At 43.6% G+C, this 21,382-nt stretch overlaps 1 long non-coding RNA gene and 1 other non-coding gene across 2 annotated transcripts; both read left to right on the top strand.

The window, feature by feature from the left end:
• Positions 1 to 2,211: 2,211 nt before the first annotated feature.
• LOC118471994 (uncharacterized) lies at positions 2,212 to 7,136 on the top strand. Its single transcript, XR_004849377.1, has 2 exons — positions 2,212 to 2,436; positions 2,545 to 7,136. It is a non-coding gene; the product is annotated as an uncharacterized lncRNA (long non-coding RNA).
• Positions 2,616 to 2,697, top strand: MIR171m (microRNA MIR171m). The gene has a single exon (NR_121143.1). It is a non-coding gene; the product is annotated as a microRNA MIR171m (primary transcript).
• Positions 7,137 to 21,382: the final 14,246 nt, after the last annotated feature.

Raw genomic sequence — 21,382 nt, 5'->3', positions numbered from 1 at the left:
GCAGCTTGCACTACTCACGCATGGGCATGGCAAAGCATGAAGAGAGACGGGTGGGCAGCTGCCTGCTGCCGCTGGTCCTCTCCTGCTCCGCTCCGATCCTGGGCGCGCTCCGGCCGGCTCCTGCATGCTAGCCGCTGCCCCCCCACGGCCCACCCCACACACCCACCGCAGGACGAAGGAAGCAGCAGGCAGCCATTAAACCAACCACCTCATCCCTGCATCATTCATGCCGGGGATTATATATCATCAGATCAGGCCTGCATTACATGCACGGCACACCAATTCATCAATTCCTCGCCAGCCCTGCCCTGCCCTGACCTCCCCGCCTGCCGCCCTCAGCGGGATCGATGCGACTGCTGCATGCATGCCCAGCTTTCTTCAATTTTCATATCTCCTTTAATTTCTTTGCCTCTCTGGATACCCCAGAAAGAATATGTAGGAAAACAAAAAACTCACGTCTTGAACGTTTGCAAATCATGAGCAACGACACCCTGCCGCGTCTAGCTTGTTGAATAAATTTAAGCCTACTATATAGAATAATGTCAAACACAGTGTCTAATATCACATTTTCAATAACGACATCGAGAAAATATAGTTTCATAATAAATCGAAAGAGCTCTCTCTCTATATATGTTCTTCAAGTATATTGATCATGGTGGACAATGCATCAAATGCTATGACCATCCAAAATATTGTTTTATAGGCTGCATTATTCACAAAGTGAAGTTTGTATGGGTATAAAGAGATGTAAGCTGTTGGAGATTGTATGGGTACAAAGAGATGTAAGTTTGTATGACATAGCCTAACGAAATGCTAGAGTTTGTCGATTAATGAAATGAAACGAACCTTGTTCGATAAAACATGAAACCAATTATGTTTCATGAGTATTGTTAAGTTCAGACAATACTTTGTTATACGTAGTGTGATTATCTGTGCACTAAGGCACATGAATAATACTCAAATGGGAAAAATGTAGGTATATATAGATGTACAAATAAAATTATAGACTACAAAGTTTTCCCTTCTAGCGCAATTCTTGATTCAAGCAAGCGTGGCTGCATGGGCAAAACCCCCTTTTATTTTAAACTCAACAAGAAAATCAAAATGTTCGCCTTATGCATGCATTTTATTTTCAGTGCTTTAGCGCTTGGTCTTGTCCTAGCGATTATGGGCATATTTGGTTGAGAATCTGCCCGTGTAAAAAATATGAATATCATGGAAATTGTATAAGGAGGAAGATAAAATAGTCCATAGGATTTAGGATATAAAAAGTTGACGGTTACGTATAATCGCAACGACTGCCGAATTTGTCACCACGTTGATTTTAGACGGTTTTGACTAAAACGATTCTTATAGAAGTGACTAAAAAACTGGACGTTTAGCAGTCTGCATCAGTTTCTGATAGCTATAAGCTGAAAAAAGGTGAAACAAACAGAGCCTATATCGATCCAGAGTTGGAAGTAGTTGAAAACACAAATTATTGTTCAGCAGAAAGGTGGAAAGCAATTATAAGATACATCGATATATATGGCATGTTCTTTTTAAGCTGTATATATAGTTTAATATAGTCATAATGTCCTGGTAATGTATTATTTTAGCATACTGATAGTTTTTGTTTTATTTTCATCCCAACAGTAACGTTGGATTTGTTTAAATTAATTTAGCAATCCAGATCAGCTTCTTCTCTGGCTACAAAGTATCTAAGGCAACCTCAATAAATCTACCGAACAGTGAGCTTATCTATTGGCCTTCTCCATAAAATAAGAAGTCATTCCTAAAAACCAAGTAATAAGCCGGGAGCCAAAAAAAAAGTGGTTTCTCTCATTTTATCTTCCGTAAAAATAGGAGAAGCTATATTTCCATTATCTTCCGTAAAAATAGGAGGAGCTATATTTCCAACAATCAAGTGGAGTTTTCGAACTAAGCGAGGTACCTTCTGAAAATAAGAAAGAAACTATTTTTCTAGATGAACTAGAGTCAAAGCTAGAGCTAGTGACAAAAGAGCCCTAGGAGACACGTAATTATGCTAATGTAGCTACAACTTGGCGAAGTGTTACCCATATCGTGGAACAAAATCATGACTCTCCAGCAAGAATTACAAGCGAACGCGCATCAAGGAAACCAAACCGGAATTGGCGTCGCGTCCTCTTAACATTTCTCTCGATTGTATCGTCCTGTCACTCAATTTCTGCTGCCTTTTAGGAGCCCAGAGATTCAGAAAAAGTTGCATCATGAGCGAGGGAAGCAGAAGCCAGAAGAGGTAGCTCCTCCTACAGTAGAAGACACCCACCCGGCCACACTTCTGGTTATATAATCCCCAAATATCGTTTTCTCTGGGAGAAAGGTACCAGGGTTAGGTATCCATCCACACAGCAATGCATCTGCCTTCAACTCCCTCTCGCCCCCCACCCCAACACACATCTCTCTCTTTTCTAGGTACTTTCTTGTTTGCTTTTTCTACCGGCTGTATTTTGCTAGAGCTCACTTTCGAGTGATCCTTCAGAGATGCTTTCTTGTGATTTGCTTTTGCTTTTGGCATGGAAGGGAAGGAAATGACGAAGGGGACGACGACGGCATGCTTCGGCTAGCTCGTTGGTGCTAGGACAAGGGCGGAGGTATTGGCGCGCCTCAATCCGAAGGCGTGGCTGATAGATTGGCGCGGCAGCCATGTTCTTGGATTGAGCCGCGTCAATATCTCCCGTTGCCTGTCCCGTACCTAGCTAGCTTGCTTGCCTCACTGATCGATGTCGTCCCTATTTCATGGAGAAGCTGATGATTATTCGCACAAGCAAGAACTGTCTGATCTGTTGCCTGCATCAGGATCTATATGCTGGAGAGTTCACAAGAACACGGACAGAACTCGTTTCAACAACCGATCAATCGATTGATTAGGTATGTACCTACCTCATATGCCTCAGCTCTTCGTTATGGATTTCTTCAAGCGAAGGGTCAGTAAAAGCTCTTGGTTCCATGCCACTGCGTGAACTAAGCGTTCACAAAATCTGTTCCACTGCATGAACCAAGCGCTCAAAATCGCATGCACAGCATCTTTCGTTTAAAAAAATGACTTCTGAAAACAATAGATGAATCAGTTTTAAACATCTAGGATTATCCATTTTCTCAAACGGGAATTTATATCTCGTTGGGATGCAAAACCATTCAGTAGTAAAAATACTCCACGCTTATAAACAGTTTCAGTTATTTTACTAATTAGTTACCCGTATATTGCTAAGGGCCTACTGTTTCTATATATCTATAAGTAGACCTTACTTAAATGAGATAGTTATTCAAACACGATCCAAGCCTATATATATATGATGTAGGGTGAGATAAATTGAAGTTTTTCGCTCGTTTTTTTCCTATGCTCGTGAGATCAGGGAGGGTGGGGGAGGGGGAGGTACAGAACTATAGATGGTCAAATGAGTTGTGTCTAGCGGACCGACTAAATACACGACCGATTTAATAGTGTCATGGCCCACCCGACACGATTCAAAATAGACTCAAACTGTGCCTAGCCACCTTATTGACCCACAATGTCAACCATTTGTAAACTTAGAAATGAGCTAAATATCATTGATTCTCAAAACATGGATTGAAAAGTTACATATCATATTTATTCATATACCGTTGATTGAGCAGAAATTTTAGTTGGTAAAATTTTAAATTTAAATAATACTTATACCAACGTTCAAATCATAGAAAATCATCCTTGGGTCTCAAAAGTCAACGTGTGTATGTTACACAAGTATTCTTAACTTATATGCACAAATTTAAGTGGGATGATGGTCAATAATTTGAAACCTGAGACTAATATCTTTACACAAGTCTATTATGTGTATAGTCTTAAATTAAAAGAAAAATGGACTCCTCGGATGAATCAAAAGAGGAAATTTTGTTTTCAAAGGGGAAAGGCCAAGAATTATTTTGCAGAGGAGAAATATTCAAAAACAAAACTTTGAAGAAAATATTGGTTTGCATAAGGATTTCTAAAGTACAAAAAAATAGTTTGCAAAATCAAAAATCAAAATGAAACTGATCATGGGCTTCCCTCTTATTTTTTTTCAGTCAAATATTTTGAGTGGTAGTCTACGAAACTACATTTTGTTGCAAACATGACTTAATAAAATAATTATTATGCCATAAACAAGTATTGCTATATATTTGTTAAAATCGTATATATATTTATAATATTTATCCTTTATCTAACATAACTGGGCACAAGTTGTAGTGGTTAGGAGGGGTTATTAGGAGGTGAGCACGGTGTTCCTTGTGGCTTGGGTTTGAACCCTAGTGAAAGCACTATTATTAATTTCACATTTATAGCGCCCTGGGTAAGAGGGTAGACGCTGAACAAAGGTGTAGTGATATTAGCTTATGTTTGATTATTCAGGAAACTATTTATATATATTTCTTTAAATGATATCCAAAATGGAATACAAATGTTGGCTTGTGATAACAGATATGGAAGGTATATACAAAACAATAAGTTTCAAGATGACCGTGGTTTACCGAAGTACCCTCTTCATCCTAAAATATAAATAATCCAATTTTGTCTTAAGCCAAACTATAGTAACTTTAAACAAATTTGTAGAAAATAATATTAACCTCGACAACATCATATAAAAATATATCTTATCATATATCATTTAATATATCTAATCAAGCTAATTTCAAGTTGTACATATTTTTTCTTCTTTTTTTATAAACTTGCTCAAAGTTACTATAATTTGACTTGGAATAAAACTAGTTTTTATTATATTTCACGGCGAATGGAGTGTGAGGTGTTTGATATTTCTACTACTTATTAAGACAGTAAGCTTATGTTTCATTATTCAGGAAACTATTTATATATATTTCTTTAAATGATATCTAAAATGGAATACAAATGTTGGCTTGTGATAACAGATATGGAAGGTATATACAAAACAATAAGTTTCAAGATGACCGTGGTTTACCGAAGTACCCTCTTCATCCTAAAATATAAATAATCCAATTTTGTCTTAAGCCAAACTATAGTAACTTTAAACAAATTTGTAGAAAATAATATTAACCTCGACAACATCATATAAAAATATATCTTATCATATACTCCATCATTTAATATGGTGTTTGATATTTCTACTACTTATTAAGACAGTAATGGGTAGACTTCTGTGTTCTATCATTCCCACGTGCATCTCACGCCTACCTAAAATTAAATAAAAAAACACAAATGTGACCCCAATGGGATTTGAACCCATGACCTCTCAAACAAATGTGCTTGTAGCTACCACTATACAACATATGTGTTTATGTTAATATTTGTTACAGTAAAAATATCTACTACATCTCTCCCAAATTCCACGTGGTATCCTTGCACAATGTGTAGTAGTAGATAATTATCAACGAGATTCCTGAATTATATTTTTGGATGGAGGGAGTAGTATTTAAAGAAGAGTCTTGCATGCAATTTATTTTGTTTGAATAATATTTTCAACTTAAATTCCTTTTTTATATGTGTGACATGTATTCTCCGTAATATTTTTTCCATGGATGTGACTTGTGAGTCATTTTCGTAAACCAACACCAAAGATGAGTCCATGTTTCTTACTTGGAAACCTCGAACAAACACCACTGGCAAGAGGTACTCGCGTTGGCGTCGCTCATCGACGACGAGAAGAAGCTTGGCGACTGTCAGTTCGACTTCTTGAAGCAATCCTACGTGGCCGCATGCGCCGCTATGTTCGGCAAGCTCCGACGCAGCCGCCGCTTGGACGCGGTCCAGAGCGGCTGCACCGCGCTATCCATCTTCAAACAAGGGGACCTCATGGTCGTCGCCAACGCCGGCGACTCTCGGGTTGTTCTGGGAACCGCATGCGACGGCGACGTCGTCACACCGTCCAGCTCATCATCCACCTGAAGCTCAACCTGCCACGTAAGTCGCTACTGACCGGCCATGAATTCTTGTGCGCTGGGACGACAGCTGATGCTGACGTTGTGTGAGTGTCCTCGAATATGATGTATGTAGAGGAGTAGCATATCCGGTGGTGCAATGGCTAGGTGTACTACCTCGCTGATGAGCCCGGGGTGCACTTTGTTTGGCAGCCCAACCAAAAGTCATCGGTACTCGCCATATCGCGCGCGTTCGACGACTACTATATCAAGGACTGTGGCGTCATCTTGGCGCCAGAGGTGACGTAGAGGATGACCGACAGCAATGACCACTCGCCATCGTCGGGGTAGCTTTTGTACCAGCCTGCCTTTAATTCTCTTCGCAAACACATACACTTGCCTTTTTGTTTAAGCAAGCGTGTATGGTGGTGCGTACCTGATGACTGACAATGTACGAGGGAACTTCTACAAGCAGGTGTGGCACATGCTCTTTAATGATGAGACCATGCAAATCGTGACATATATCGAAGTCTGCATGATACTGATGGTTGCAATGTAGTAGTGAAACAACTAAATTAAAATAACAAAATTTATGTATGGCCAGGATTACAAATGGAATATGAAACATTTTTATAACAATATAAGACATATTTTGTATATAAGTTATCATGTTATTATATGTTCCCGTTGCAACGTATGAGCACTCACCTAGTAGATATATAAATGTGTTGTACACATGTGTTATAACATGAAACCACTTTGGATTATATATCACATCCAAAAAATTCTAATTTTGGGTGGGGAATAGAAAACACTAAAAAATAAATGATTTTGATATTTGTATAAAACTTTTCAAGGTGAGTTAAAAAGCTTTCACGAATTAGTTATAGCAAACTAAAATTGTTGTTATAAACTTTTCTAAAATAAATTGATGAGCTTTTGGTTGTTATGTGTTGCGAGTGTGTAAAATTTTTCAAAATTTGTTCGTGACAATGATCTTCTTGTTGGGGGCCTTCGTCTCCCGAAGGTCCTCAAAAACACAATTAACCATTGATTGTCAAGTATTGCAGGAGCTTCGGCACAAGAATATCTTCGATACAAGACATTGGAGGGGTGACGAAGCTATCTTCGTCATAGCAACACAGGGAGACAATGCAAGGAGAAGGAGTCATCCTGAATGATGAAAGCAAATGACAATGTTGCCCTCGTATTACTTGTAAATCCTTTGTGTAATCCTTATGGGTGTAAATGTAATTTTATACGAAGGTGTATGTTTCTCTATAAATAAATGAATAGTGCCCTGCATAAAGTACCTTTTGAAGGACTGGACAATTGATGTGTGTAATCTTTTCTCTAGAGCACCTTTGTTCTAACTCACTCTGTAGAGCCAAAGGTATGACTATAAACTCATAATAAGAAAGAGGAGAAATGTGATATTGATATATCTGAAATGAATCATCATGTTTAAACTCCTTTACATTCTTTACATATTTATTTATTTATGCAACTAAGACATGATTCATTCAATTAACTCTTAATCTTCGTCTTCGAAGGAGTTATCCCGAAGGGATGATTACTTGAGGACGAAGGTTTATTGTCTTTTTAATATTGTGTTGCCTTGCTTTTGATTGTGTGTAGCAATTGAGAGCAAGTGGCCAACACTTGTCTCTTAGAAATGTCGCTGCCTGTTTATGTAATCAAATATGGATTCTTTGATCTTTTCTCTTGGATCTTGTCAAATATCTTTTTTCTTGTAATCTAAATTATTTCTTGTATTTATTGTTCATCAATCTATCACTAAAAATCTTACCAAAAATTTTTCTAGTCTTTTTTGGTACATTTTTCCTTTTATCTATGTATGTATTCTAATTTTTTGAGATACACTCAAATACCTTTTCTTGTGGCTTTGGCTGAGGCTCTATTTGTAGCTTTAGCAATTTATTGGTTGGACATATTGAGGTTAATGTCCCCAAGCGCAACACTTGAAGCACTTGACATGCTTGAAAAAGTTGTCAAATAGGTCACTCTAGAGTGCTGCTCTTCAAAACAGGTCGCTACTCATCGCACATGTAAAAATGGGTCGCTTAGATCACTCTCTTCAAAACACCCCACTCGGTATTTCACCCATCTGACAAGTGGGACCCAACAACAGATATGACTAAAATACCCTTTGTAGTCTCTCCTCTCTAGATTGTTCGTCAGCTCATCCTCAAAAGTCATAGTGCACTTGACTTTTGTGCAACAACTAATCAATCAGAACGAATTCCTTTGCACAATGACTACAGTATAGATAGCAGAAACCAAAAAAGCAAAATTAAGCTACCAACAATCTAATCAGTTGCATCGCTACGAAAGCAAAGGCATCTCCTAATCTCCAGCACCATGCAGTAGCCATAGGTCTGTATGTTTGTCTATTTGCTCTACTCTGGAGAGTTTGGACTCAGCTCACAAGGATCATACATGAACTAGGGTTGTTGCTATGCTTCCTTCCCAGGTCGTTGGCATTTGTAGAGAGAGCACATGAAACTCAACTGGGAAACCGCCCATCCATTTGTCTGCTTTCCTTCCTTAGTTCCTTGTGGCATTCTAATGTAGATCGAGATGATACAGACAAAGGGTATTTCGGTCATATTCGTTGTTGGGTCCCACTCGTCAGGTGCGTGAAATACTGAGTTGTGTGTTTTGACATAGAGAGCAGTTTGAGTGACCCATTGTTATCGGTGCCACGAGAAGCGTCCTATTTTGAAGAGCAGTACTCTAGAGTGAACCATTTTGACAAATTTCTCAACATGCTTGAGCCTCTCTTCTTCCTTCTTCAACTTGAGCTTTTCTTTTATGAGGAATGCATTTCCATGACGACCCATCCTCATGCAATTAATAGCACATGAAATAAGATAACTTCTCTTGTTCTTGCTTCTTAATTTCTATTACACATATTTCTTATCCCATCTTTTGTCTTTGAGTTTGCTCTTGTAAATCCACATATGCCATCATAGCTTCTATGATTCTCCAAAATATACTCAAAGGTGACTTATTTGGTATTGTACCATCTCTCGATCTTGTTGCTCAAATTATTTAGTTAACTTTTGAGCTCATTATTCTCCTTATTTAAAATATTATACTTGCAAGACATAGAAGAAGAACAAGCATCTATTTGTGAAGAACAAGATATAGCTAGTAAATTTATTATCACAAGATGTGGACACATGGTTCTTTCCTACATCCAGTGGAGGACGCAAGATCAGTATTCATGGGGGGCCAAAAAATTGCACCGTAAAATACTAGTGTTTCGTAGAATAAGTTTCATACTAATACACAATACAAGTTTAAAGAAGGAAACTATATGAATAAAAGAAGAAAAATATCGCTAAGTTCTTGCTGATCGAGGCAATTGCATCCTTTAGTTTGGAGATATTGAAATATCCTCATTTGTAGAGGACCCTTTGAAAGCGGCTAAAAAATTACTAAAAATCCATAAAATATTAAAAACGAGCTTATTGCAGGTAGGGGTGTCTGGACAACCGTAGGGGCATGCTTCGGCGGCGTCGTAGGCTGGTCGGCAACGGGGAGCGGTGTCGCCTGGCGAAGTGGCGTGGTGACAACATCGACCGTGTCGAGTGCCTGGAAGGGAGTGGGACGAGGGTGTCGCCGTGCCAGAAAATCCAGAAAGGGGTGGGGCAAAATCGCGTACGGGAAGGAGAAGCAACAGAGCGGTGGTGCGAGTGTTTTACCTTTTGTCATGGTTTTGGAAACCGAGGACAATTGTGTTCGACAGGGGTGCTAGCATGGACTCACTCCAAATGGTGAGTCACTGGGACTCAGACTTGGATTGAGACAGAGGGCTTATACTGGTTCATGCTCACGTCCTAGTCCAGTGTAGTACTGATCGTAGTTTTGTTTGGAGGCGTGTTGCCACTTGTGTGCTCGTGTTATCAAGAAAGGAGCGCCCTCCATTTTATATATCAAGGGAGAAACCTTTACAATGGAGTCTCACCCTTGATGAGAAGAGAGAAAGAGATAGGATATCTATCTCCTTAGGTAAACGTGGTGGGTCTTCTTTCCTGTGCGTGGGCGTACCTCCGGTATGGTGTTGTCCATCGTGCTGGTCCCTATAGCACGTCTAATGCTGATGTCTTGATGGTAGTGCGTAGTGGGTCCCGTGAGTCAGTCCTAGGGTACAGTTGTACTCGGCGTGGCTTCGCCTGTTGTATGTCTTGTGTCACCTTCTGTCGTACGCGGTGTCACATACGCTCGGTATGGTGTGTATCTCGTCTTTTTCAATATGCGAGCCACCATTGAGACTCATGTGTTGAGGTCTCCCATGACTGAGGCTGACTGACCCTACTGGACAATCGAGGGCATGTCTGAATAGTTTGTGGGGGCGTACAAGAGTGCTGAGGATGATCCTTTGGCGCTCATCCTCTACAGTATGCGCACGTCTAGACATGGCTAGGTGATGATGCATCTTGTCACAACTGGTGTGGGCTCGTACTAATGGGTTTGGGTCTCTGCCTTGCAGACTTGCTCGATGGGGACTTGGTTGGCCGCCCCGCACCGTAGACTTGCTCGACGGGGACTTGGTCGGCTGCTCCTTCTCGCAGACTTACTCGACGGGGACATAGTCCATTGCTCTAGCTTGCAAATTTGCTCGACGGGGACATGGGTTGAAAAGGAGGTTATAGGCCTATTTAGGATACCCTGTCCCTAGGTACCCGACAACATCCCTCGAGCCTTCCAACTGCTCCTTGGAGTAGCGTGAAGGTTTTCTCTTGAGACTTCGTGTTCTGGTGCGCTCGAGTGGATATGTTAGGTATAGCCCCCTAGCCCCCGAGCAATCTGTGTGGATTGCTAGGTGGGTTACTTTATCTTTCCGGCGAAGTTTAGGGGTCAACCCTTTCTGTGGTGGCCATCAAGCACTGAGTGTGAGTTCATTTAATGCCGAAGCTGGGCGCAATCTTGGTGATTCCCTTGAGTTGGTTGCCATTTGCCGTTAGATTTTCTATGATGCACACATCTCCCCTTGGAGGGCTTTATTAAAGCCCCCTTTTGAGGGAAGGGCTGCCTTCCTCCGACCTAGTCGATGTGGGGGGAGGAGGTCGTCGAGCTACAAGCGGGTTATCCATGTGAGACCCGACCATCCTCCCGTAGGGTTGAGTCTTGGCGAGCAGTCCTGCTAGGGGGCTCGACCCGCTGGGGTCATCTCATTGAGTCCTTCCTTATTCAATTTCGTACTAGCCCTTTGATCGGTCTTGCCGATCAAAGGGGGCCTCGTGGCCACCCCGTCAATCGGGTGGCCTCAAGAGTATGTGAGGTACGACCTTGGACGTGGAGACGAGCAAATGACCTATGGGTCGAAAACTTGGCTTGCGGCTCACTGGGAGCTTGCTCGATCCACCCCTTGCTCTACGTGAGAAGTTGAGGTGAGTTTCAGTTTTTACCTTGGTCGGCATGAGGTAGTTATCACGGCGGCGTGGTAAAAGAGGGGGTCATCTTGACGTCATTTGGAGTGGGCGGCCTGATGTTACGTGAAACGACCCATTCACCGTATTGTGCGTAGGTTGCATGATAGGGTGGTTAATCGTCACGTCCGTTACTAGCACCTTTCCTGTCACGTGCTCCCTAGGCGCTTCGCCCGAGGCAGCGTGAACCCTGCAAAATGTGTGCAGTCACCCGCACGGCGCCCGATGCGATTGTGGATCGGGGTCACAGATCCTCCTGTGTTATTCGTGGAGGCCCACCTATTAGACGTTGCTTGGCTTCCCCGTTCCTGCGTATTAATAGAATGTGAGGGTGCTTGGGTCGGTCACGCTTACCATACTTTTCGAGCCAAAGCGTTCGCCTCCTCCTTTCCTAGAAGCTTTCATGTGCCCTTGTGTAGTTGTGTTCATCGCTCCTTTGGACACCCCCTCCACAAACTCTTGGACTCCTTTCCTCTATGCTCCATCACCTAGAGTCGTCTCGAGGATTTGGAGAGGAAGGGGTTCCTCCCCCTGAATCGATCTCGGGCTGGCCGCTGGAGGAAGAAGGTGGTGCTCCAGCGCCATGCGACAGCGAGGTCGTGGTGCTTGCCTCCTTCTACGAGCGTGGCTTCGGGCTTCCCTTGCACCTATTCGTGCAGAGGTCCTCTTCTACTATGGGTTGGAGCTCCAAAACCTACACCCCAATACAATCATCCACATATTGTGCTTCATCACGCTGTGTGAGGTCTACCTTGGCACGACCCCCATAGGAAGCTATGGAAGTATCCGTTAAGCCTGTGGTTGAACCCTGACCGGGGCGATCAGTCATTCATCGTCTCCTTCAACATTCAGCTTTGTCGATCATGGAAGGCGTCCTACTTGAGGATCCCTCTCTCGTCCTTCGTTCGTAGATACAAAGGCGAGTGGTTCTTTGTTCGCAACCTCGAGGGGAGTGCGCCAATGTTCACTAGCTGGATCCTGGTGGCTAAGCCTGAGTGGCCTTATGGTGAAGAGAAGAAGTTCAAGCGAAAGATCGGTTATATACTGGATGCCATCACCAAGCAGCATGGGCGGGGCCTTTTCGACGAGAGGCTGATACGCACTTTCGTGCATCAGCGCCTTTAGCTGCTCACGGCTCACTAAACGATGATGTAGCAGTTCACCGGTGACAACAACTCCGACCGCCACTCCACCAAGAACCTTGGGAAGCAGGAGCTTGTGTCGCGTGTCCTCGCTATTACGGTGGGGTTACGTTAGATTTTCTGGATGAGAGTGGCACCTTGTCGTTCGACCAAGCGAGGTTGAGTGACCTGTTAAGTTTTTCCTTCTCTTTCCCCTTTCCTCCTTGTTTGGGTCTCAATGGTGGGCGCTCTTGTAGGGGCTTGGTATTGTCAATGCCTCCCTTCCTCCTCTCCCTGAAGGCGCCGCTATCAAGGTGGAGAGGAAGCAGGAAGCAGATGAGGCGGCCGCAGTGGTGCGTAAGAAGCGTCGCCTTGAAAGAAAAGGGAGAAGAAGAAGGCACGCTGGCTTATGCTAGGCCGGGGGGAGTATCTCCCCATCCACTAAAACGAAGGACATGACCTCCATGATCTCTAGTGGGCTAGTACTCCCGACATCGGTGGGTGGCCCATCCCACCCCGATAATGTTGAGGCTAGTTCCAGCATCCCGCCCTAGAAGGAAGGAGCCGTTGCAAAAGCTACCGCGCTCACCATTCCTGTAGGGCGCCACGAAGGGAGGACAGAGGCTACTGGGTCGTCTTCGACTCCCGCCGCGTGGGTAGAGGGTGGCGAGGCAGCGTTGCCTCCTCCAACGCTAGTCGATCTGGCGACGCACCGAGAGAAGGTCCGATCGGTGGCCACGCCTCCTCCAGCTACTCCTGTACCGGCAGCGACAAGCAGCCGCGGAGTAGGGCGGTTACCCAAGTGAGCTTTTCCCGGTACGTCGCCACTTGCTTTGTCTAGTTCTTCTTTGTCTCTGTTTGGGGTTTTGATTTGGTTGATCCTGTAACGCGTACGTGCCAGGCAAGACGGTGAAGGGTGTGAAGTGCGACCCTCATGGCGAAGGGGCGCCTCGACCTCCCAAGCTCTTGTGTCGTCGACACCGGCTAGACTGCTTGTGAACGTGGTGCCCGCCTCTTCTTGTGCGAGCATGCTGTCCTCCTTGGTTGCCTAGGAGGTGCTGAGCGTGTTGGGGGCCTTCGTCTTCCGAAGGTTCTCAAAAACACGACTAACATATTTTTCAGTATAATATTTAGCTTCAGCTTTGAGATGAAGGTGAATATAGTATGAAAGGCGCGATCTGGAAGAAGGATGAACCAGTTCCGAAGCTGTGGCTAGTGAAGCTTCGGCTCAATGCAAGAACGATGATGAAAGATGTAACCGACTTAAAAGGAAAAGATTGTTCAGTTCTCTACAGATTATCTTTTAGCTAATAGTAAATGTCAGGGACATGAGTGTAATTTTACGCAGGCTGCGTCCTGTGCTTATAAATAGATGAACAGTAACACCGTGCTGTTCACGCTGACTTGTAATCGCTCGCACATCACTCTTGGACTTTTACTTTCTGTCAAGCCGAAGGTACAAATGTAATTTGATATAATTAATGTTTGTTCATGATCATAAATGATAATATGAGTAATATGATAACTTGATATAATTATTCATGTTTTTTCTATGTCCCTGTTTATATTCTTACATATTAAAATGATGAAGACGTGTCCTTCATGACCTTAGTCTGAAGGTAATTATATCCTAAGGGAGATAAAGCTTTGAAGGACGAAGATTTTTAACCATTGATATTTGTGTTGTTTTTTTCTTAATTCAAAGCTTTTGGGAACAAGTGACCAATGTATATCGTCGACGTGTTTTTCCTAGGCCATGAGTACCTGCATCTGGCAAGGAGTGGTCATAGCAGCCTCGGATGTTGCCGCGGGTGGGAACCTCGCGGGCTCGCGGCGGACAGAGGCTGCTTCCTTGTTGGTGCCGCCCCGACCCTCTTGCCTTCAGGCACATCAGTGACGGTTGGCTTGTCTGGGGCAGCGATGCTACCCGCGGTGGTCGCTGAACTCCAGGATCCACCATCGCCGGCCACCACTACCTCCTCCTCCACTGGGGTCATGCTGCCCACGCTGCCTGCTCCTGGAGGGGCTCTCACGGACCTTCCCCTTTCATCCTCGAGGGCTCGGAAGGGGAGGAGATGGAAGTGAAGGAGTATCATCTCATCGAGGCGGCCTACGACCATGCTGACTGGAGCCTAGAAACCGTGGAGCACATCATCCGTTATTTCGGGGCAGATGGTCTCTCACTTCGATGAGATTGATGTTGCCATGATCGCGGAGGGCCTCGCCACTGAACTGTACAATATCGAAGAGAAGGTGCGCCCTCATGCCCTTCAAAAGATGGGACTAGACGGATGAACGCTCTGCATCTGCTTGTAGAGCTACTTTAAATGTTGCATCCTGCTATGGCCTTGCGACCAATCTGTTGAATAATTAAACAATTTTCAGATTAAATTCTGAATATAAATCATGACCAAATCAGAAGAACTGAAAAAAAGTCAAATCAGATGATGCGTACTGATCAGACATACTGATAGATGGCGTAGACCGGAATCAGCAGGGTCGACGATGTCGAAGCAGCGGGGTTGATGATCAGCGGAATCAGCTGGGTCGACGACGTCAGAAGATCACGAGCAATCACGTGAGGACGCTTTCTAAAAACCTTATTCGCCCTCTCCCGGTGTAGGATCTCAAAGGCGAAGGGTTCCAGAGATCTGCTCTCCCGATCGCAGATACACGTCTGTGGTTGGGATGAAGAGAACTGAAGGCAGCTCAACTGTGAAGAGAGGCGAAAGCGAAAACTGGGATGATCTAGATGCTGGCTGTCAGGTGCCTTTTATAGGTCGAGTCTGCGAACAGATAGCTATCTTTGATCCTATCCGCCCGCGAAAATCTCGCGTTCAGTTTAGATTTTATAGCGATCGATTAGTATTCTAAACTTAGCCAAGCAACCAAAAAATTCAAACGGTAAAAGGAAGTCGCGCCCCCGCAAGGCGAGGGGCCGGATTTCAGCGGACCATTCACGCAGATGTCGTGCGCCCGCGCCCTTCGGCCCGGCCCGGCCCGGCCAGGCGAGCGAGCGCGCGCGCGTGTGGCTCTCCACACTCTCTCCTCTCATCCATGACTTGGTGAGTGAGTGTGGCATCCATATTTAAACTAGCTCCACTCCACTAGGTCTAGCAATATGGTGCTATTGGTTCCACCATTCCCTAGCCATACACATATATGGGCTTTTGAGATTTTCCTGAGATTTAATTGAATTTCTCAATTGGGCCTAGCCCATAAATCCTAACAATGCCCCACCAGATCTCAAATGCCCATCTGCAGTTTTCGCCACTGTTCACTACTGTTTAATATACTAGTGTTTCAGCAGAGATTGTTAAGTTGAACTTCCGGCTAGAACTCCAAGCTACACCAACCCACAACTTGGACAATGGACTATGCCTTGAATTGCAAGTTTTGTGTGAATGAGTTTCACTTGAAGCCATGACCAGTACTTGGCTACCAGTAGTCCCCTTCTCGGGTGGAGCATATATGTGGTACTCCAAGGTCTCTTCATGAGTTTACTAGAGATCACCCAGATCTGATAGACTGCAACGTTAGATAGTCTAACTCATATAGGTGTGTTCTTTCAAGAATGTTCTGCAGGACAACATCTTTGCTAATATAAGCCAACAAAACACATTAAGGCACAAAGCCAACATGCCTTACAACATTTGAGAGTATTGCATCTTTACTTAGAGAGGGTCAAAGGTTACTCTCCTCAGTTCACCAATGGCTTGTTCTTCCCAGGACCTAATTCACGGGATCTCCGATCAAATAGACTGGGTTTCCACCATGACAACTTATACGAGTCTCATACCCATCTCTCACGATGCAATTTCTATCACATTACGTGGTAGTCCCTGGTAAAAGGATCTACCAGATTTTTATCTGTTGAAATATAAGTCACACTTATAACTTTGGAGTTTCTCAACTTTTTGACAGACTTCAATCGTCTTTTGACATGTCTTGATGACTTCCCATCATCCTTAGAACTTGTCACTTTAGCAATCACTGTATGATTGTCACAGTTCATAAGGATAGCTAGTATTGGTTCCTCAACCACCGGCAAGTCCATCAAGAGTTCACGCAACCATTCTGCCTCAACGGTTGTTGTGTCAAGTGCAGCTAGCTTGGCTTCCATGGTTGACCTCGTCAAGATGGTCTGCTTGCATGACCTCCATGATACTGCACCTCCACCAATAGTAAAAACATAACCACTGGTGGCATAAAGCTCATCTGCATCAAATATCCAGTTCGAATCACTATATCCTTCAAGTACTACATGCTGACCAGAATAGTGAATTTCATAACTCATTGTACCTTGCAAGTAGCGCATAACCCGCTCAAGTGCATGCCAATGATCAGTCCTGGGGTTTGACATGAACCTACTCAATTTGCTCATAGCAAACGAGATATCGGGCCTTGTTGCACCAGCATGATACATGAGTGAACCGACGATCTGAGAGTATCTCAATTGGTCTAAACCAATTCTCTTGTTCTTTCGCAGTGTCACACTGGGATCATAAGGTGTTGGAGAAGGTTTGCAATCAGAGAAGCCAAATCGCTTCAAAACCTTTTCAACATAGTGAGATTGCGAGAGAGTAATCCCACCATCTGCCTTAATCAGCTTGATGTTTAGAATCACATCAGCTTCCCCCAGATCTTTCATATCAAAACTCTTTGATAGAAAAGACTTGACCTCATTGATCACATCAATGTTTGTGCCAAATATCAATATATCATCAACATATAAGCACAATATAAATCCTTCGCCCCCACCACAACGATAATATACAGACATGTCTGCCTCATTAATGGCAAAGCCTGCAGTCGTTAGAGTCGTGTCAAACTTCTCATGCCACTGCTTTGGTGCTTGCTTCAGACCATACAGAGATTTCAATAACTTGCACACCTTGCTTTCTTGACCCTTTACTACAAATCCATCAGGTTGTTCCATATAGATTTTCTCGTCTAGCTCTCCATTAAGAAAAGTTGTCTTTACATCCATCTGTTGAACAAGGAGACCATACGAGGCAGCGAAGGAAAGTAGTACTCGAATAGTAGTCATTCTAGCAACATGTGAGTAAGCATCAAAGAAGTCTTCTCCTTCTATCTGAGTATAGCCTTTAGCCACAAGCCTAGCCTTGTACTTCTCAATTGTACCATCAAGCTTGAGCTTCTTTTTAAACACCCACTTACAACCCACATGTTTACATCCATAGGGTCGATGAGTGACTTCCCACGTACCATTTGAAAGAATGGAGTCCATCTCATTATGAACTGCTTCTTTCCAATCATCTGCATCTGGAGATGCAAATGCTTCTGCAATGATAGTAGGAGTATCGTCCACAAGGTACACAAAAAATCATCACCAAAGGATTTTTCAACCCTTTGTCTCGTGCTCCTTTTAGGAGCATCATTGTCATCCTCCTCTAGGACAATTTCATGTGGCTGTTCAGAACTCTCAACAGGTGTACTATGTTAAGGAGTTATCTCAGAATAGTATCTAGAATTGCTATGAATGTCTTTCATTGGAAATATGTGTTCAAAGAAAGTAGCATCACGTGATTCCATAATAGTATCAACATACATATCAGGAACTTCAGATTTAACTACTAAAAATCTATTTTCTATGCTACACGAAGCATATCCAAGAAAGACACAATCCACTGTCCTTGGACCAAGCTTGCGCTTTTTATTAATTGGTACATTGACTTTCGACATGCACCCCCAAGTGCGCAAGTATGAAAGTGATGGTTTTCCTCCAACCCACTTCTCATAAGGGGTTTTCTCTTCTTTGCCCATAGGAATTCTATTCAGAACATGACATGAAGTCAGGACTGCCTCCCCCCACCATGCCTTAGATAAACCACAAGTGTCTAACATGGCATTCACCAGATCAGTCAACGTACGGTTTTTCCTTTCAACAATCTCGTTTGATTCGGGTGAATAGGGAGACGTCCTCTCATGAATAATGCCATGTTCTGCACAGAAATCATCAAAGACTTTGGGAAAGAATTCGCCACCACGATCTGATATAAGACGTTTGATCTTTCTCTCTAGTTGTTTTTCAACTTCAGCCTTATAGATTTTAAAGTAGTCTAAAGCCTCATCTTTAGTTTTTAGCAAGTATACATAGCAAAATCTAGACGCATCATCAATCAATGTCATGAAGTATCTCTTCCACCCTTTGTCAACACGCCATTCATCTCACAAAGATCAGAATCTATGAGTTCTAGAGGTGCCAGGTGTCTCTCCTCAGCAGCCTTGTGAGGCTTTCGAGGTTGCTTCGACTACACACAACTATGGCACTTAGAACATTTGACTATGGTGATATACGGAATTAAACTCATGGTTGCAAGCCGAGACATAGAGCCAAAATTAATATGACACAAACGAGAATGCCAAATACTCGCAAGATCATCAACATTAGCGCAAATATGGTTCATAGACTTATTATTGAAATCTAACAGAGAAAAACGGAACAAGCCTCCGCAATCATAGCCTTTACCAATAAATTATCCAGACTTGGACACAACTAATTTATTGGACTCCAAAACTACCTTGAACCCATCTCTACATAGAAGGGTTCCGCTAACGAGATTCTTGTGTATAGAAGGGACATGCTGCACGTTCTTCAGCTGCACGATCTTTCCCAAAGTAAACTTCAGATCAACCGTGCTAGTGCCATGAACAGAAGCATGTGACCCATTCCCCATTAGGACGGAAGAATCCCGGGCACCCTGATAAGAAGAGAACAAATTAAAGTCAGAACTCACATGAACATTAGCACCAGTATCAAGCAACCAACTAGGTAATTGAAATACTGAGAAGATGAAAGGTAAATTACCATACCCTTTGTCTTCCTATTGCTAGCGATCACTGTGTTGACATTGCCCTTTTTGCCACGGCGATCCACTCGATCAGGACAATCCTCGGCAAAATGACCCGTCTCGCCACATGCGAAACATATCAGTTCAGCCTTGTTCTTCTTCTTCTTGAAGTTGATAGTTTTGTTGGGCTTGTTAGATTTTAGCTTTCCTTTGCCCTTGTTGTGGTTCCTTTGAACCATGTTGGCGCTGGAGTGGCCCTCGCCTCCTTTAGATCCTGTGTCCTTGGCCCGAGCTTTCTCCTCAACATCTAGAGACGCTATCAGATTTTCAACTGATATATCTTGTCTCTTATGTTTCAGAGATGTGGCAAAGTTCCTCCATGTAGAAGGCAACTTTGCAATAATGCATCGAGCCACAAATCGGTCAGGAAGGACTATCTTAAGGTGGTCGAGCTCCTTGGCTATACACTGTATTTCATGAGCTTGCTCTACAATAGAGCGATTATCAGCCATCTTATAATCATGAAAGCTCTCCATGATATACATGTCACTGCCAACATCTGATGCACCATACTTAGTAGTAAGTGCATCCCACAACTCTTTCCCGTATGTGTGCTGAATATTCGCATCAACCAGACGGTCAACAAGGACGCTAAGAACTGCTCCCGTAAATATAGTATTGGCATGGCCATACTCTTTCTCCTGTTCAGGAGTCACTACGCCCTCAGGTTTGCCTTTACTAACATGGAACACATTCATAGCAGTAAGCCAGAGCGTGGCCTTGACTTGCCACCTCTTAAAGTGCATACCATTGAACTTTTCTAAGTTCAGCGTGTCGGCAAAAGCAGCCATAGAAAAACTAGAAAATTGTCTACAATAAGGTTTTTGGATTGTTGAATAATTAGACAATTTTAAGATTAAATTCCGAATATAAATCATGACCAAATCAGAAGAACTGAAGAAAAAATGTCAAATCAGATGATGCGTATTGATCAGACATATTGATAGATGGCGCGGTCCGGAATCAGCAGGGTCGACGATGTCGAAGCAGCGGGGTTGATGATTAGCGGAATCAGCTGGGTCGACGATGTCAGAAGATCATGAGCAGTCACGTGAGGACGCTTCCCAAAGACCTTATTCGCCCTCTCACGGTGCAGGATCTCAAAGGCGAATGGTTCCGGAGACTTGCTCTCCCGATAGCAGATGCACGTCTGCGGTTGGGATGAAGAGAACTGAAGGCAGCTCAGCTATGAAAAGAGGCGAAAGCGAAAACTGGGATAATATGGATGCTGGCTGCCAGGCACCTTTTATAGGGCCGAGTCCGCGAACAGATAGCTATCTTCGATCCTATCTGCCCGCGAAAATCTTGCGTTCTGTTTAGATTTTATAGCGATCGGTTAGTATTCTAAACTTAACATCCAAGCAACCAAAAAAATCAAACGGCAAAAGGAAGTCGCACCCCCGCAAGGCGAGGGGCCGGATTTCGGCGGACTATTCACGCGCATGTCGTGCGCCCGCGCCATTCGCCCCGGCCCGGTCAGACGAGGCGAGCGCGCGCGCGCGTGTGGCTCTCCACACTCTTTCCTCTCATCTATGACTTGGTGAGTGTGTGGCTTCCATATTTAAACTAGCTTCACTCCATTAAGACTAGTAATATGGTGATATTAATTCTACCATTCTTTAGCCATATACATATATGGACTTTTGAGATTTTTCTGTGATTTAATTAAATTTTTTAATTAGGCCTAGCCCATAAATCCTAACACAATCATCCCAACCTCTACGCAACTGTGTCCGCTAGGACCTTGTGGGGGCGTGGGTATGTCTTGGGGCTGACCATGGACTCGGCGGACTTGATGGTGCTGGAGCCAGTCTTGGGGGCGGGCGGCCCCCGGGTTGGTGACGACTTTCCGAAGTTCGGCCAGCTCTCTTGTGGCAGCCATCGTTGAGGCGAGCTCGCAATTGGATCGCTAGCTCACAGGCGCAAGCCACTTTAAACGACGTCTACCTCGTAATGATCCCGCGAGGACCGACAACTTCAGCTTGAGGTATGTGTGACGATCTCTCGCTACTTTAAATCTTTTTTGAAAAATCATTAATGAGAGAATCATGATTTC

This window comes from Zea mays, chromosome 5 (genome assembly GCF_902167145.1).
Source record: "Zea mays cultivar B73 chromosome 5, Zm-B73-REFERENCE-NAM-5.0, whole genome shotgun sequence".
In the NCBI taxonomy this organism is placed as follows: domain Eukaryota; kingdom Viridiplantae; phylum Streptophyta; class Magnoliopsida; order Poales; family Poaceae; genus Zea; species Zea mays.
This window is presented reverse-complemented; position numbering and strand designations above follow the sequence as displayed.